Source organism: Pararge aegeria, chromosome 24 (genome assembly GCF_905163445.1).
Source record: "Pararge aegeria chromosome 24, ilParAegt1.1, whole genome shotgun sequence".
Taxonomy (NCBI): Eukaryota; Metazoa; Arthropoda; class Insecta; order Lepidoptera; family Nymphalidae; genus Pararge; species Pararge aegeria.
The window spans coordinates 1,064,568-1,084,147 of NC_053203.1; the positions used below are offsets into that span (position 1 = coordinate 1,064,568).

Consider the following 19,580-nt stretch of genomic DNA (forward strand, 5'->3'; position numbering starts at 1 on the left):
TCATAGCCCTAGTCGGTTTCTACGCGACATCGCACCGGAACACTAAATCGCTTAGCGACACGTCTTTGTCGGTAGGGTGGTAACTAGCCACAGCCGCCCACCAGACCAGTACAGAGAAAATTCAGAAAAGCAGAGAACCCAGGACCCACTTAAAACCACCGCTTGCAGGTTTTTGTCTCCACCGAAGCGAGTGATATTTAATTACTTAAAACACTCATAACCCCGTGCTTGCTGGATCGAACTCGGTCCCGCCGAAAGGAAAGCTGAAGCCTTAAACGTTGGACTATCCCCGCTTATGCTGCTCAGATTATAAACAAACAAACATAATATATAAAGGTGTGGTCTGCGGATTTAAGTTAGAGATACAGAGATCGTAATTTGAAAATTTATAATTTAAATAAATAAATAAATATACTACGACAATACACACATCGCTATCTAGCCCCAAAGTAAGCGTAGCTTGTGTTATGGGTGATAGCTGATGAATATCTATATCTATATATTTTTTATGAATATAATACACATAAATACTTATAATATACAGATAAACACCCAGACACCGAAAAACATTCATGTTCATCACACAAACACTCTCCAGTTGTGGGAATCGAACTCACGGCTTTGGACTCAGAAAGCAGGGTCGCTGCCCACTGCCCCACTCGGCAGTCAATTTCTGAATTTTCTCTGGTCTGGTCTGATGGGAGTCTTCTGGCTCGGCTAGTTACTCCCCTACCGACAAAGACGTGCCGCTAGGCAATTTCCCGAACCAGTACAGAAACCAATTAGGGTTTTAATATAAAACTGCTCTACCCCAAACGTGTTAGCCCGTTACCATCTTAGACTGCATCATCACTTACCAGCAAGTGAGATTGCAGTTAAGGGCTAACTTGTAGTGGAATAAAGAAAAAAACGAAAAATACAAAGAATGTTAAAAACATTACCCTTCCAGTGGGGTGATAAAGTACAAGGAATATCTGTAAATGTCATAATAACTGTGCAAAAAAAAAAAAAAAACTTCACTACATGTAGTTTATTGTAGTAATAATGTCGCCATGCTTCATCCGGTTAGAGTATCGGGGTTAATTAACTGAGCGTCATGTATGAGCGATGCATCATAGTGCAAGAGACGGCGGCGAGTTTTCCGGGGTGCGTGTACACTTGAGTTCAGTGCAGTGCCAAAAACTGAGAAGACGCCCCAAGCTCGTCTCTTCTTTTCTTCTTTCTTTCATTTCTCACTCGCGGAATGTTGGTAGCACACAAACTTTTTCCATTTTCCTCATTTTATGGTAAATGTTTAGAACATTAGAGGTAAATTAATTACTGTCAAGTACTAAATGAACGAGATAACGAACCGCTTGTTGGAGAAACACCTGTAAAGTGGAGTGGTTTTTGATTTTTCCTCGACGACCTCCCAGGCGCAACGGTGAGCGTTCTGAAGTAGGAGGTCCCGGGTTCGATTCCCGACAGTGGCAATTAGGGAATTTATAATTTCTGAATTTTCTCTGGACTGGTCTGGTGGGACGCTTTAGGTGGCTAGTTACCACCATACCGACAAAAATGTGCCGCTAAGCGATTTAGTGTTCCGATGCGATGTCGCGTAGAAACCGATTAGCGGTATGACTACCATACTTCCTAATAGGTTAGCCCGCTACCATCTTAGACTGCATTATCACTTATCACCAGGTGAGATTGCAGTCAAGGATAGAGGAATAAAAAAAAAGGATACGGTTTCTGTATGTTCTTAATTCTGTGGTTACAAATAAATATTTTCCACCAACATTTCGCACCATTTCAAATGTATTATGTTTACGCTCTTTCGTTAATTTCACAACTGTCTCCTGTACTATAAAGTAAGCAGCAATGTAAACAGTCAACATTATTATATTCAATTCATGTCAAAGAGTAATAAAGAGTAAAGCGGTGATAGCCCAGTGGGTAGGAGATCGACTTCACTTTCGAGGAGTTCGAAACCCGGCACGCACCTCTAACTTTTTTAGATTATGTGCGTTTTTACCAATTAAAATATCACTTGCTTCAACGGTGAAGGAAAACATCGTGATGAAACTTACATACCTGAGAGTTCTCCATAATGTTCTCAAAGGTGTGTGAAGTCCACCAATCCGCACTGGGCCAGCGTGGTGGGTTACGGCCTTTTCTCATTGTGGGAGGAGCCCGTGCCCTGTTGTGAGCCAGTAATGGGTTGATATGATGATGTTGATGACAAAGAGTAGTCTTGCTAAATCTTATCTTTACTATTTTACTACTGGATGACATCGTGTAAATATCTCTAAATAAGTACACGAACATAAAACCTTAGTTTACATTAAATCTCTATAACATAATTAAGGATTACATAAGTAATAAAAAAGCTTTGGTGTGTTGTTCTAGACAGTTAATAAATACTAAGCACATATAAAAATATATTACGACAATACAGACATCGCGATCTGTTCGCTGATAATATACATATAAACACCCAGCACTGAAAAATGTTTATCTCACTAACATTTTCCAGTTGTGGTAATCAAACACTGAGCCTTGGTCTCCAAAAGCAGGGGCACTGCCCACTGTGCCAATCAGCCATCAACTAAGTGACATTTTGAGTTGGTGATATCAAGAAAATATACGCCCGTCTATGTTTCTTTTGCCCTTTTTAGAGCAGGGCGCGATTAGAACCCTCGCAATGGGCAGCTACTCTCTGAGTCTAACAAAGGCTGTGGGTTCGATTCCCACAACTGAAGAATGTTTGTTTGATGAATGCAAATGTCTTCCAGTGGTTCGGTGTTTATGTTTATATTGTAAACATTAATGTGTATTATATTCATAAAAAAATATTCATCAGCTGTCTTAGTACCCATAACACATGCTACGCTTACTTTGGGGCTTGATGGCGATGTGTGTATTGTCGTAGTATATTTATTCATATTTATTTATTTATCTATATATTTAAATAAATATATTATGTGTGTATTGTCATAATAAATTTATTTATTAACAACAATACAAGTATATATTTATTAGATTGTTAAACTTGTTATTGTAACATTGATATGTGTTAGGACTTCTGCGCCTCTTTCACCGATTTCAATCCTGAACCACAAACTTTACAGAGTTTGTTTCCGTTTTCAATTTCAGCAATAAAGCTACCTAATATAATAAAGTCTGAAGTCCACCAATCCGCAATTAGCCAGCGTGGTGGACTACGGCCTTCATTATTTTCATTCTGCGAATAGACCCGTGCCGTTTTGCACTTAATCATCATCAATTTAAGAAAAGATCCTGAAAATATAATAAAACTTGCATATAACTACGGACATACCTTTGACCCACTTCGCTACTTGAGGGGAGGGCAGACCTTTTTTAAGTTAAACATTGAATTAAATAAATTATTAATAGAAGATGTTTAAAAGTCGTTGAACACTGTTCCGGTCATCGACCTAACAGAACCATGGCCGTTGGCAGCCCTAATTATACCTACTCCACGAAATATATCTCCGCGTCACACATATTTCATTTAAAATGGTCATTTCATTTTACAAACCTATAAAATTCCCGTTTAACCACTCAATGTGGAATGGCCCTAAAAAGTTAAGTGTGTTGCGCCCTAAGTCCGGTTTTTCTTTTAAATAATCGTCAGCGACATCTAGCGGAATCCGCTGCACTAACTCCCCCCTCCTCCCCTCTATCAATCAGTAGTGGAGCGCAAATGTGAAAAATAAAAAAAAGGTTCATGAAAAAATCTAGAGTTGAACTTATGAGTGCGTGTTCCGTAGAGTATTCAAAAACAAACAAAGTGAACAAGTGGTTGTGAGTGTAAAACAGTATTTTTTTTAATAAAATTTTATTTATTTATTTTTCTTCAAAAAGCGCATTATTTTATTTTGCATATTAAATATAATGGTGTGTATTGCTAACTCAAAATCTTTCTCTTCTTTCTCGTCAGCGTTAGCAAAGAATGTCGAAAACAGCATAATAAAGAAAACTGCAAATCACTTCGGGTGAATGCTCCAGATAATGTAATGTACCAACCACTAAGTGGCACAAGGTCTTCCACAGGAGAGCTTAGACACTACATGCTACTCGAATTCGTAATGGCAACCTTTAATTATTATCAAGACAGTCTTTTGTTAACAAACGGTCTTGAGTGTCTTCGGAGAATTTCCTTACTCCACTTTGGAACTTAGAATTCCTTGACGAAAGCTACTACTAACTCTCCCAGAATAAATCTTGTACCAGTTTTACCATTTTATCTATACATATAAAAGAAAGTTGTGTTAGTTACACCATTTATAACTCAAGAACGGCTGGACCAATTTTAATGATATTTGATTTTTTGGATTCCTCTAAAACCGGAATAGGATAATAAGTATTAAAATATAACATTCATTAAAAAAAAATGATCCGCGGTACGAAGTTCGCCAGGACAGCTGGTTAAAAATAAAAAAAGATGAAAAAAACTGAAGATTTTTAATATTTACGGAATTCTTTGATCGAGTAAACCAACGCTTATGAAACTATCATAATATCTTTACTCGACGTTTTCATTATAATCCCACGGAACGCTAAGAAGCTCGCGATAGCGGCACAGACTGGTCAGAGCGGGACGCAACATTAAAGAACCAAAAGAGTAAGTGAGTAATAAGATGATCGTCTAAATTATTGTATTATACATTATAATATTTGGGAAGGATTTTCGTACATGCAAAATATTTAGATACCCAATTTTTTCATAAAGTAAAATATTTTTAAACGAGTTCAACATCCTATTTGTATTCATACTGTATGTATAAAAAAAATACAGACACTTCAGTAATCTACTTGACAAATCTTAAAAAAAAAATTGTACGATACCTAATTTCTGTATATATAAAAGGCAAAGGTGACAGATTGACTGACTGACTGACTGATCTATAAACGCACAGCTCTAACCACTTGACGGATTGGGCTGAAATTTTGCACAAAGATAGTTATTACATATTTGTAGGCATCCGCTAATAAAGAATTTTTGAAAATTCCAGAAGGTGAAATGGGGGATGAAATTTAACTTAACGTGAGCGGAGCTCCGGGCAAAAGCTAGTAATATAATATTACTGTCACTTTGATATTGATTTGTCTTAGATAAGGTTGTCATAAGTAAACACTTAGAATGTTTCTAATTCGTTTGTATGGAAAAATAATTATGCTTCTTTTGATTTAATATTTTTACAGGGTGCTTCCTTTTGTAATATACCTCTGCATTCTTCAACAGTATTTCGTAATTCAGTAACAAGTTGCATAAATACATGCTGTGTAATCACTAATGATTAAGGAAACAAATTCTGATCTAATAGAACAACATCTAATCTTTTCCCACATACTACCCTACTATAATCGTATTGTCTCCATTTTCTTAGAGGACGTTCCGACCGAGCCCGCCACACACCCCTCAGACTACCATCCCTATACACAAAAACCAACCCTAACTTCAAGTGTATAAAATCTAAAATCCGGTAATAATATCCGGTACATATGACGTGTTACAATAGAGTGTCCCGAGACCCGACGGCGCGGGTAGTTGAACGAATCTCACTTAATTTGAGGCTGAGATATTATTCACCCGGTTTCTTGGTTGATTCAAGGTCAAATCGCGGCCAGATGACGTTTTGACAGACCCCGTTAAGGGCATACACGAGTGATACCAATTTTAGAATTACCCCTTTTTTTGATTACGTCCTCCATAAAAACCTTTTACACCACAAAAGCCCACAATAGTCCACTGCTGGAATAATATCCTCTCCCAAGGGGGAGAGTATTATTCCAGCAGGTCTCAAGCTATCCCCGGGACTATAACATAAAATTTTCAACTCATATCCTTGAAAAAACTTTATCCTATGGCTGTATCTAGGATGCAAACCGTCTCTAAGAGGTAAACTTCTCCTATGCCTTTTTCCTGTGCTTTACCAGGTGATCACGTTAATTATATCCCTTGTCAGAGGATGTAATAGGGGGATACAATTATAAGACGGACATAGGGATCCGAGATAAATACTCTTTGTGAGTCTATGTCTAGATAATACTACATGTGTCTCAAATTTCATCAAGAGCGGCTCAACGGTTGAGCAGAATATAGTTAAAAATAAAACAAACAGTCACACTTTCGCATATAAATGAGTAGTATCTATTAAAAAATAATCATTAGAAAAGGTGCAAAAATAGGGGCACTAATTGTGTTAACTAGGTCAGGTGAAATATTGTTTTAAAGAGCTACATTTGTTTATCTAAAAGAGGTTTATGCTTAGTTATTAGTTCATCTGGGGTTTGAAACTCCGACAGTTAGACAGTTTATGGGTTATTAATGGGCTCAGGTTTCATTTGTAAGTGATAGTTCTACTTTTCAAATTAACAAATAACATACCGGAGCTATGTTAATCTGGAAAAATTCATATAGAATCGTATTAATCTAAGCCTACAAAGATACCATGGCTGGGCACAGCCCTTCATATCTCATCGCAGTGGTGGAATTCGAGCATAGAACCTCCACGCTGGTCCTTTCGGGTTTGGTAGGTTTTAACGCTCATTGTAACATGCTTGTAATAATTACCAGAAACTACAGTTTCATACGTTTTCCGAGATAGACTGGTACGTACTGATTATTTAATATGTTATCTGTAGATCCGAAAATCAAACCCAGGGCTTCTTGAACCGTAGTCAAAGACGCTTACAACTGATCTCAACAAAGTTCATCCTTTTAAGGCATTTTGCAAACGTGGACACTTTTCGTTGCAATATGGGAAACTACAAACAAATTTAACTGACGCTTGTGTGAAGATATTTTTTATCTCACCCTATTACAGTAAATTACGGATAGATACAGCAATGACAGTCTAGTGAATCAGATGCGGAACCGAGGACGACACCTGGTACCGAACTGAACCGCTAACATTTCGGAGCTACGTGCGTCACTGAGGTGTGCACTGGCGGTCTTATCGCTAATCTCTTCCAGACTTTTCAAGACCTTTTTATGTAAACAGTTTGTTTCCTAGGATAAAATGTAGCCTATTTTACTTTCCGTCTTTTTAACTCTATGCTTTAGTAAGTGTGTGAAGGAGAGGAGAAAAAAGTGACAAATTAACACACTTTCAAATATGTAATATTAGTAAGGATTAGTAAAAATGCTAATCAATTTAATAAAATATATGGCCCATATCGAGTTTTATATAAGTTTAACTTCGTGCTTAAAAAAAATACTTTATTATATATAAATTAGTATTAAGGTTACTACACGATTGATGAATTCCTTAACGACAAGGCTGCTTGGAAGCAGGCAACTCCGTTCTCATCTCTCACAAAACTAGATAGTTAAACTATAAAATGATGTTGGAAAAGAGCAAACTGCTGAGTTTCTTGTCGGATCTTCTCAGTGGAATCTGCCTTCCGAACGGGTGGTAGAGTCACTACAAACAGACTGACTTGACGTTTCAAAAGTGCTTATAAACTAGGCCTAATTGTAATAAATGAATTTTGATTTTTTTCAAGTACCGTCTACGTTTGCGAATTGCCTAAACAGTTCACTCAGGTCATTATATCCTTCTTATTATAGTTCTTATAACGTAATTTGACTGCGATCCAAAAAGTAAATGCATTTTTTTAAATTGCACTTCAATAAACATTGCTAGTTAACTCTAATCCGCCATTTTTATTGCCCTGACACAGTTAACTATACAGTGAAGTATTACCGAGTTACAGAGCGGCTTATTACGTAATATATTATTACGAAGTTGATTTAGAAGGTAGTTTTTTTAGTCTTTCACATGTTTTGTAGTTTTGCCCTATGTCTCTGCTATGATATTAATACACAATACTGTGATAAATTAAATTTTTATATTCATTCATTTATTTATTCATCCGCAGCCTATTAACGCTCCACAGCTGGGAACAGGCCTCGTCTCACATAGTTTTAGAGCATGGACCCACCAAGCTACTCCAATATGGGTTGATGGGCTTATAATACTTTTACTAAAGCAGGCTCGTTTTCGCAGGGTGGTTGCCACCGCAAATTTTCTTACTCTGGGCTGGTACTGCAAAGTCCTTAACAACCGAAAATTCGGACCCAGAACCTCCCAGAAATACGTGAGCCGTAATTGGATATGCCAACCACTCAGTGGCGTGCATAAATGTATGTACAGGGTATGCAGACTATATAAAATGAAGAAAATCCCCAGAGAGACTCATGAACACTTCAGGGTAGGCTTTTTATAACTCTTACAATGAATATTCATAAGTTTTATATCATCTGCATACCCTGTGCATACAATCTATGCACGCCACTGCAACCATAAGACCAATAAGGCAGTTAGGAGGTTCATTATATTCGGGATAGAAAGCTTATATAAAAATTTCACTTCGATCTATTTACGCCCAAAATTAATACCAATGTAATCTCCAAAATCTTCAGAAAACAGATAAAATTAAATAGCTGCATTCCTTTACTACACAATTCCGTGCATTACGATTCGATTGATTGATCAGTAGAAGTGTGCTCTTTGTCACTGTGTCAGAGCTCATTCAGGGAAATTCGACTCTGTTGCCAGCAGTGGCGTATATAGAGGGTATGCAGATGATATAAAATGAAGAAAATCTCCAGTACGAGGCTTTGTAAAAGTTATAAACAGTATTATAACTCGCTCTGAAGATTTTCTTCGTTTTAAATGATCTGCATACCCTTTATGCACGCCACTGGCTGCCGCCAAGTAGCATTTCTGCGTTCTGGTCCGGGCGTGGTCGCAGTGTCATTACAGACACGAAAGGCTAACACCTAAGCCTAGTTGACCTCAATTATTACAAAAAAAAAATGGATTTCTAGATAGCGCCTTCCATATAGGGTTATCCTACTTCCTACTAATATTATAAATGTCGATGTAAGTTTGTTTGTTACGCTTTCACGCAAAAACTACTTAACCGATCCTCATGAAACTTTGTACACTTATTCTTGGAAGTATTAGAAGTAATATTGGATACTTTTTATCCCGATGTTAAGCTTGGTTCCTTTGGGAGAGGGGATGAGTGTTTGACGATTTTACACCATAACTCCGACAAATTGTAACCGATTTAAATAATTATTTTTGTACTGTAGAGGTTATAATATGTGTTTAATTTTGCCAAAACTGTGGTTGGAGATAGGAGACAGAACTCCTCAGTGGGCAGCAGCAAACTCATTTAAGACTTAGCGATACTGAATACTTTATTTTTTTTTAGATCTACTGCTACATTTAATGCCACATCAAAAAACAAAATCAAACGCAGACGAAGTCGCGGGCAGCAGCTAGTAATATTATAAAAGTTTGTTACTCAATGACGCAAAAACGGCTGTATGTAGCCTTTGACATGGAAAAGAACATGGGCTACCTTTTATGCCGATTCCTTACGTAGTTCCCGAGGGAAAATTGAAAATTGTTTACGAGCTAAGCCACGGGCAGACATTGATATTTGGTATCCATGTCACCTATGCTATGGAAATGGACATGCACTTTCTATACCAATCTCTCAAATAGTTCCCGTGGTAAAAATTGTTAACGAGCGCAGCTTTAGACCCAATTCAACAAAGTCTCGGGCAAAAGCTTGTATTTTAAGTAAATATAATAATAAATAAAAATACTACGACAATACACACATCGCGATCTAACTCCAAAGTAAGCGTAGCTTGTGTTATGGGTACTAAGATAACTGATGAATAATATACATAAATACTTATAATATATAGATAAACACCCAGACACAGAAAAACATTCACGTTCAACACAAAAATAAGTTCCAGTTGTGGGTATCGAACCTTGAGCTCGGAAAGCAGGGTCGCTCGCTAGTTTTTTTTTATTTATCGCGTGTCAATGTGTCAATTATTGATATCAACTATTCATTGTAAAGTCAACATCACCTGAGGATGCACCGGTATCGGAGCGAAACGTGCGTAGAGAGTACATTGCCCAACATCTGTTTGGTGTGGATAGAGATATTATGAAAATAAGCTTAATTCGCTGTATTCCGCGAAAAGCAGGAGAATCTGTGTGGTGTAATTTTAAATTACTTCAATCTTTGTGATTGAAGTAATTCACAAAGATTGAAGTAATTTTAAATTACTCCACACAGATTCTCCTGCTTTTTGCGGAATAGAACGAATTCAGGTTAATTTTCATAATATCTCTTTTTTGTATTACAATACTGTTTTACATCTTAATAATCTTTTGACATCTTAATGGAAATTTAACTGAATAAGTGTATTCATAAAATTAGTATTTTTTTTTACTTCGTCAATAAAATTACATTTTAAATGTTTAACAATACATGTGAAATAGTTCTTATTGATTCGTAAACTATTATTTTTTTTAACGTAAACTATAATTTTTTTTTTATTGTTTATGTTATGCAATAGCGTAACAATACTTTTCAAACATTAAATTTGAAATTTAATTCAAATGTAGCCATAATTTTTAAAAATAAATATGATAAGTAGTTCTTATTTATTATCTTACTGCGCGAGGTGTAAGTTCAGGGCAAAACAGTGGGATAACAAGTGGGGCAAGCATACAGACTGACACACTGGCGTTATGTAAAACAAGGTATTAACCGCCCGAGGAGCGCATTTCTCCGGAACTCTGCTTGGATTTTCCTACAACTACAATATGTACAATTTTAAACAGAAGTGTTTCGTTAGATTTATTTTTTAATCCACTACTACTTAGCCCTTGACTGCAATCTCACCTGGTGGTAAGTGATGATGCACTCTAAGATGATAGCGGGCTAACCTGTTAGGGAGTACGGTAGTCATACGCGGCATCTCACCGGAACACTTAATCGCTTAGCGGCACGTCTTTGTTGGTAGGGTGGTAACTAGCCACGGCCAAAACCTCCCATCAGACCAGACCAGAGAAAATACAGAAATTATAAATTCCTAAATTGCCCTTGCCCGGAATCGAACCCGTGACTTCCTACTTCAATTCATAGCGCTCACCGTTGCGCCAGGGAGGTTGCCAAAATTACAACGATTCTTAAGAACTTTCACTTCAATAAAGTCTTATTTAATAATAATAATAAAGTTTTTTATTAAAGGCATATAAATCCGAATATCAGCTTTTATACAGAGACAATTCAAAGAAATCTACAATTAAATGTACACATTAAATATTGACGGTCGATTGGCGCAGTGGGCAGTGACCCTTCTTTCTGAGTCCAAGGCCGTGGGTTCGATTCCCACAACTGGAAAATGTTTGTGTGAAGAACATGAATTTTGTTCAGTGTCTGGGTGTTTATATGTATATTATAAGTATTTATGTATATTATTCATAAAAATATTCATCAGTTATCTTAGTACCCATAACACAAGCTACGCTTACTTTGGGACTAGATGGCGGTGTGTTATTGTCGTAGTATATTTATTTATTTATTAAAACTTACATAAACTTTTTTCAGATGTCATCTTGTCAGGATCTTAGTTTATTATGGTTAATCTTAGATTAATAAAATAAAGCACTTATGTACATGACAGTACGTGTCGGGGCACCAACAGAGTGGATGCACAAAATATAATGTAACGACTCCCTTCAAATGAATTATGATTTTATGCCAATCTCACCACATGTTCTCGACTCTATCGCGACCTTATAAAGTTCAATTTCGGATTATACCCAGTTTTTAGTAACACGCAGATTATGGAGAAAAGTAGACGGAAAAAGGGCTAGCAATAAATGAAATAATCTCCAAAACGAGAGAACACACTAAGTCCTATTTATTAATTTATTTTTATTGTTATTAGGTACACAAAACAGGTAATAACTAAAGGTAGATCTAAATATAAATTAAAACAAGTTTTGTTCTAAGCTAAAACCCAAGGAATGTGTACACAACTTGGAATTAAATTAAACAAAAAGTAAAAATAAAATTAAAGTCGAAACAAAAACTAAGCTCTTAAAAAAAATATATATATATATTATAATATATACGTATATATATTCTCTAATTAATAATTTTTCATCCCTACAGTTACATGGAATAGTGGTTAAATAATTTGATTTTTCAAAATATTTATCTTTTTGTTAAAAATGTCAATATTACGATTACTTGATAGTAACAATCATTATAAAGGCGTCACATGCGAACGATAGGATTGTTAACTTCCAGTATGTAATATTTTCGTAGTTCTGCCTCCCATAAAAACCTAGAAACAAGATACAAACATGGTTTGTAAACGTATTTTAAATCCGAGTGACTGTATTCGATGACCGAAGTTTTTGTATATGTTAAGATTTCTATTGTCCTATTAAAGAAGATATAAAAATAACTTAAAGTTATCATGATTTTAAAAGATTATTCTAGAGCAATACTACACTACCTTTTGATATTAAATCACTGATCTATCAATATTTATCCCTGGTGGAACCACAGTATATATCTTGTATGTCACTATTATCATGTTCTGCCTATAAATATCCCACCTGAGTAGCGACTTAGATTCTAAAATAGCAAACGCTGGCTTCCCTATGGATGGATATCGTCTATTATTTTGCTTTGGTCTACGGGTGTAGGATTTAATCTGATAAAATATTTGTACCAGAAATGCAGAAGAAATTATTTACATGCGTATAACTGCAATAATTTTTTATTGGTAACTAGAACAATTGTAGTTTTCGGACATTTCTGGTTATTTCAAGACGGGCTGGTTTTAGCCATTATGCGACATTTTACTTATATATCTATATGGTGGGAACAGCAAGACCAAATTCAAATATATTCATTTATTGATACTGTGAGATGGTGATAACAAAACGTTATATATAAACTTTAAACATATTAAGAATCGAATAAAATCGAGAAATTATATTCGATAGGTGCAGACGTGGAACCGAGAATTACAAATAAATTAACAAACAGACATACTTTCGCATTTGTAATATTTTTTTTTAAATTTGGTCTCAATGCCTATAACGCTCTATTCGTTAAGGAGCTACGATGACACATTTATAGACAGACAAGTAAAGTGGTTAAAAATCGCATCCACGCGCGTTTTGCGATTGGGTTAAATAGAAATACACTGTTTTAAAACGTAGCATATGCTACGTCGTAGATTCAGCTACGAGACGTAGTAAGGTAAAGAATCCTACAGTGGACAATTCGTAGCTCATGCAAGAATTTATTTTTTAAACCAATACATCCATATTCTGCAACTGAATATTTTTAATGTGACCGTTGAGGTCTAGTGCTTAGGATGTTCAACATCGGATTACGAGGTCTTTGGTTTCGATTCTCGGGTCGATTTGACGCATTCATGTTTATAACTGGTATACCTATCATATGTTTTTAGGGTTATACCAGAAGAGCTGCAACGAGACTCCATTAATTACCCTACTGTCCATCCGTCCGTCCGACTGTTTGCCTTTTAACGGGTAGATTCTCATATACGGTGTCGAGAATGAACTTCTCAGAACATAGCATAAAAATTCTACTTGCAACAAAAATAAGTGATATTCTACTACTGACTTCTACTAATAAAAAACAATTGTTATTTAATATTGTAAGTAAAATGATTATATTCCAAATTTACGAGTGTTTCCTATGATATTGTGTATTATCTTATTTTGCAGTAGTGAAACGTGAATAAGTCGGGAGTGTAGAGGCTATGTCTGGTGAAACGCGAGCCAAGACGGTCGCCGCCACAAAATGTCTCTCAGAAATGATATTCATGAAATGAAGATAGTATAGGCAAAGGTGCTCAAGCTTAGGCTATGTTATTACCACCATCGCCTTTGGTCATATATCAAAAACAACGCGTCAAAGTTATGGCAAACTACTTCTAAAATTTAATTTCACTTTATCATCATCATCATATCAACCAATTGACGTCCACTGCTGGACATAGGTGTTTTTAGGTAGTTCCAAATATCACGGACTATAATATATTCACACTTGACTCCAGCGGCTCCCTGCGACTTGTTTGATGTCATCTGTCCACCTTGTCGGGAATATTTCTACTTCGTTAACCGGTGCCAGGTCGCCCTTCCAGCACCTCGGGACCCCAACGTCCATCGGTTATCCGAGCTATGTGAACTTTAGCTGTCTGTAACTCAGGTTCATAAATCTACTCATTTCTGATTTGACCAAGTAGAGATACTCCCGCCCGCTGAGTGACTCTGAGCCTTCTTATGATACCCATACGTTTCGGAGCCATAAGTCAAACCAATTTCACTTACCACAGTTTAATTATTTAAAAAAGGGTTTATTGTTTATGTTACATCCCTGATTCCCGACTTATTATCGAACGCCATTCTTAGGCTTAGGAATCCCAAAGCACTGCCTTGCCTAGGTTTAAATAACGCTACTGGTAAAAGTATAGAAGCCAAACTCCAGTTAAATCCGCGATATAGTATTCTTCACAAGTCAGTGCAATCATACCATGGCATCACCATGCCATCTAAAATGGTAGCCGGCTAGCCTGTTAGAGAGTCATCAACATATTAACCCATTATCGGCCCACTACGACACACGGGTCTCCTCCCACAAAAAGGAGGGGTTTAAATCTGTAATCCACCACGCCACCACCAAGGTCGGATTCGTGGACTCCACGCACCTTTGAGAACAATATGAAGATCTCTCAGGCATGCAGGTTTCCTCACGATTTTTTCCTTCACAGTTGAAGCAAGTGATATTTTTATTGCCTAAAACGCACATAACTTAGAAAAATTAGAGGCCCACTAAACTGAAGTCGCAGTCCTACCAACTGGGCTCTCGCCGCTTCCTATATACTGGAAGGAGTAAAGGATGGCAGTTATGTTAACCTGGTGGTATTTGATGATGCAGTATAAGATGGTAACTGTCTTACCAGTTACTCCCTAAGGTATACTTCTAAACGGTTTTTATGCGACTTGGCACCAGAACACTAAATCGCTTAGCGGCACCTCTTTGCCGGTAGCGGGGTGACTAACACGGAAAATTTAGAAATTATAAATTCTCAAATTGGCCCTGGCGGACATCGAACCCGGAACCTCCTACTTAAATTCACAGTGCTCACCGTTGCGTCAGGGAGTTCGTCATACCCCTAATCGGTTTCTACGCGACAGTAATAGAAACTATAGCATTAGTATTATTTACAGTGGAAACGTATTCCACATCAGACGAGACGGCTGACATAACGGGCAACGTCTCGTCGACAAACCAACATAATTTACATCTTAACGAACCATCTGTATTCATGGTCATGCAGCGCCGCTTCTAAAAAATACAACGTCTTTTTTACGTAAAAAATTACTTCGCAAGTTATTGATTAGAACAAGAATAAAAAAATATCTAAGAGTTATTCGGATAATTAAAAAAATAATTTAATTATTCAAATATTCCAAGGCATTTATTTCAATGTGTACTCTATAAGCACTTTTTAAAAGTCATGTCTGTCTGTTTTAGTGACTCCACCACCGATTCGGACGGCAAATTCTACCACGAAGAAGCCGGCAAGAAACTCAGCAGTTCTTCCTATCCAACATCAACTATTTACAATTTAACATTCATTATTTTGTCTTGTGAGAGATATTGGATAGAGCGATACGTGCGTAGAGGGTAAATTTCCGAGGATCTGTTACCATTACCAGCCTACTACAGAAAGGTTTAGGCCGTTGCCCACCACGGTGGCGAGTTATGTAGAATTACAGGTTTCTACATAACTCGCCACCGCCATTTATTTGTTAGCTTTTCAAGGGAAACAGCCGAAACGGTGACGGCCGGCTGAGTCCAAGGCCGTGGGTTCGATTCCCACAACTGGAAAATGTTTTTGTGATGAGCATGAATGTTTTTCAATATCTGGGTGTTTATATGTATATTCTAAGTATTTATGTATAAAGTTCATAAAAATATTTATCAGTCATCTTGGTACCCATAACAAAAGCTACGCCTAGTTAGCGATGATGACGGCTAGATGGCGATGTGTGCGTTGTCGTAATATATTTATTTTATTTTTATAATGAGTTTCCACAACTTAGTAATACATAAACGATAACATTAAGCACAAATTGCTTGGGGATTAAAGCGAAAATTACACTAAAATTTAAAAGAAATCAAAAACTTTAAAACGCCATAATTATTTACATAAAAAACCATAATTATTTACCTAAAAGTGATTTTTATGTGAAAAATGTCCGTTATGCTATTGAAAGTATTGCACGCACGAGATAAAAAGTTATTTGCCACTATTAAATAAAGTGATATTTTGATTGACTTTAACAGCATCGGATCACTATAATTTGAAAAATTGTGACGTATGAAAAGAAGAAATAAAGTTTAGATTTGATTTGAGATTTACGTGAGAGGTAAGACAGGTAAGAAGGTTTTTTTCCTTGAAAATTTTAACTAAGGGTTAAACCAATAGTGGCTGCTGCCCGCGACTTAGTACTTAGTAATGAACTTCAACTTATTCGTGTAGTACGAATATTTTTAACATCTATAATTTCACATGTTTTTTTGCAAATAAATGAATATGAATATGAATGAATATTATTATTTGTACTTCAATCGTGTAGTACGAAACTTTTATGTATAATCAATAGGTTTCTAATTAATTTCTAATAATGAATTTTATAGGCAAAATCTAGCTACACTATCGCAATATTCTTAAGGATTTCAGATTTTTTCGTAAAAAGTTATAGCCTAAGTTATTACGTGATAATCTAGCTTTCTATTGGAAAAAAGTGGTTAAAATAAATAAATAAATATACCACGACAATACACACATCGCAATCTAGCCCCAAAGTAAGCGTAGCTTGTGTTATGGATACTAAGATAGTTGATGAATATTTTTTTAGCATATAATACACATAAATCCTTATAATATACAGATAAATAAATAAGTACTATAGCTTTAAAGTTTTTGTTTTTTATTTTTGTTTTAATTACATTATTATTATTTTTTCTTTTTTTTGTATAATAATTGCTTGCTAGGCACTTACTCCCAAGCAATTGTGGTTAATGTTATCGTGTTATATGTATAACCAAGTTGTGGAAACTTCATTGGTCTGTGTGATACAAAAATACGGCATTACTTTTATGTATAATTATACTGTTTGTTTCCCTTAAAAAGATAATAAATAAATAAATAAATAAACACCCAGACACTGAAAAACATTCATGTTTATCACGCAAACATTTTTTTCCAGTTGTGGGAATTGAATCCACGGCCTTAAAAGCAGAAAGCGCTGACCTCTACGCCAACCGGCTGTCTAAAATAAATCTTTAAATAAATCTTTCTAATAGTTTTGGATCCTATTGGGTACTTACAAAAAAATACATAATTTATCTTTTTAATATTAGTATAGACTATATGGTGATCGATAAACAGGCAACCGATTAAAGTGTACGCCTTTACAGAACTTATAGGGTAAAGTTTGGGGACATTGCATCTCAGGCGGGTTCAAGGAACCGGGCAATGAGGACTCACGCAATTATCGCCTGAATCATGGCCAAAAAAGACTATGCGGCGTTCCGATTGCAGCCCTGTGTTGTATTTTCTCCCGATTATCAGGGAGCGTTTGAAGGATGCAGCTAGGGGGGGAGTTTAGGGGGCTGTGGCCGCGCGGGGCCTCAGTCTGCTCGCAACCGCCGCGCTGAGCGCAGTCATGCCGTGACAGTATTCAAATGACTCCACACAATTCGCGATTGAAATCCAGTAGAGTTCCATTACCCCCGAGTTTACGTTGATTGTTCAGTGTTAAACACCAGCAACTATATACAAGAACTATAGGACTGTTCCCGGATTTGTGTTATATGTGAGTTGAGATCTTGCAGCGTCTGAATATCACGTGCCCTACATTTTCGGGTGTCGTCGGTGGACCACGAAAACTACATTTTTTACACACTCTATTCAGTATTACACTTATTTTACACAGTCTTCTGTAGATCATAGAACTGTTCGCCCCATTTAAGATCCATACGTTTCTTGTAAGAGCAATAATCTTTACGTTTGTCTAGATTATATGACTGCATGCGATTTTGCAAACGAATTTTTTGTATTTCATTATTTCTTCCATGTGTGTAGTTATTTATATCAACCATAATATGTAATCTTTGTATCTATAAATCATGCCATGTACGAGTAATAACCTAAAAATCTATAGCGGTTTTAACGTAACCGCATAGAGTCCACATTCGCGCGGAATGTACATTTATTTTTACTGTGCATGCATTTTTGGACTTTATTTTCGCGTTGTGAGGGTTTCTTTCGAAAAGGCCGTACGCGAGTAACATTAAACCCGAATGTCTGTAAATTTACTATCTTATTTCTCCATTTTAGTTAGCTCCTCTGCAATGCTTCGAACGTGGCTACTATATTTTATATAGATGTAGGAAAGTACTTTTGGGTCTAGACTTTTCTCAGCTACATCGTATATCTAAAGTCCATTTCACGAGCTGACAGTGGAATATCTGTACCACAGAACGTTTTGTGTTGTCCTGATTTTTTTCTTCGGCAAAGTATCGATAAATATAATTTTTTTTTACATCTAGTTAATAATTTCTTATATAGTTTCGCTTTCATCTCTCACAAGATATATCACTATTGGTAAATTTTAAAATTGTTACAATAGAGCAACTGCTGAGTTTCTTTCAGGCTTCTTCTCGGTTGAATCCGCCTTCGAAACCGGTGGTAGAGTCACTATAAACAGACAGATCTGACGTTTTAAAGGTTATAAAGTAGGCCTAGATGAAAGTAATGAATTTTATGTAGTGACATCCTTACTTTTATTGCCCGCGACTTCGTCCGTTTTTAATATATTTTACAAATCCCGCGGGAACCATTAGTTTTACCGGGATAAAAAGTAGCCTAAGTGATATTCCAAAATTGCAGAAACCAGATCTATCCAGGTAGAAGTGATTTAGTAACAAACATCCAAACATCCAAACATCCATACATCCAAACATCCATACATCCAAACATCCAAACATCCATACATCCATACATCCATACATCCATACATCCATACATCCGCACACACTTTCACGTTTAATATTAGCATAATTAGCGTGAGACCTAATTTTTGTCACCTTTTTATATTTATATTTATATGATAACTGTGAGAGTTTGTATGTTTGGATGCATGTTACTCCATAACGCCGCAAGACTAAACCGATTTGTATGAAATTTGAAGACAAGAAAGCCGATTCTCTGAATCAACAGTATTTCTCAGTAGTCAGATTGGAAGTTACATTTGACTGACTAAAGTATATTATGTATTGTGACATATTTATTTATAATTGCAATATATATGCGTCCGGGTCTCCACGGAAGACCAGCGTTATGGCTTTGGTCCTCACAAAGTCGTAGTATATGCTGAGTGGAGACCAATTTGGGTCCACAAACATTTATGCGGGAAATTCTAGAACACCCGCAGGAATTCCATATATTTCTTATTCCATAGTAGCGAGCATAATATATTGATATAGCAACAGTGACCAATATACATACATTTTAATATAGTATGACGTGAGACCTTATAGCGATTGTTCGTAGTAACGACATAGTAATTTTTTACATTAACTAAAGTCACGTCCACGTCAGCATCGATCAGTAATTTTGT

The 19,580-nt window shown here is 36.2% G+C and overlaps 1 protein-coding gene across 2 annotated transcripts in view; it reads left to right on the plus strand.

Annotated features, from left to right (window-relative positions):
- The first annotated feature begins 17,611 nt into the window (after positions 1 to 17,611).
- The window catches only part of LOC120634594, a 93,360-nt gene continuing 91,391 nt past the window's right edge, over positions 17,612 to 19,580 (plus strand). For both annotated transcript variants that reach the window (XM_039905321.1, XM_039905320.1), the window contains exon 1: positions 17,612 to 17,774. The gene's annotated coding sequence lies outside the window, so the exon portion shown is untranslated. The remainder of the gene's footprint in view (positions 17,775 to 19,580) is intronic.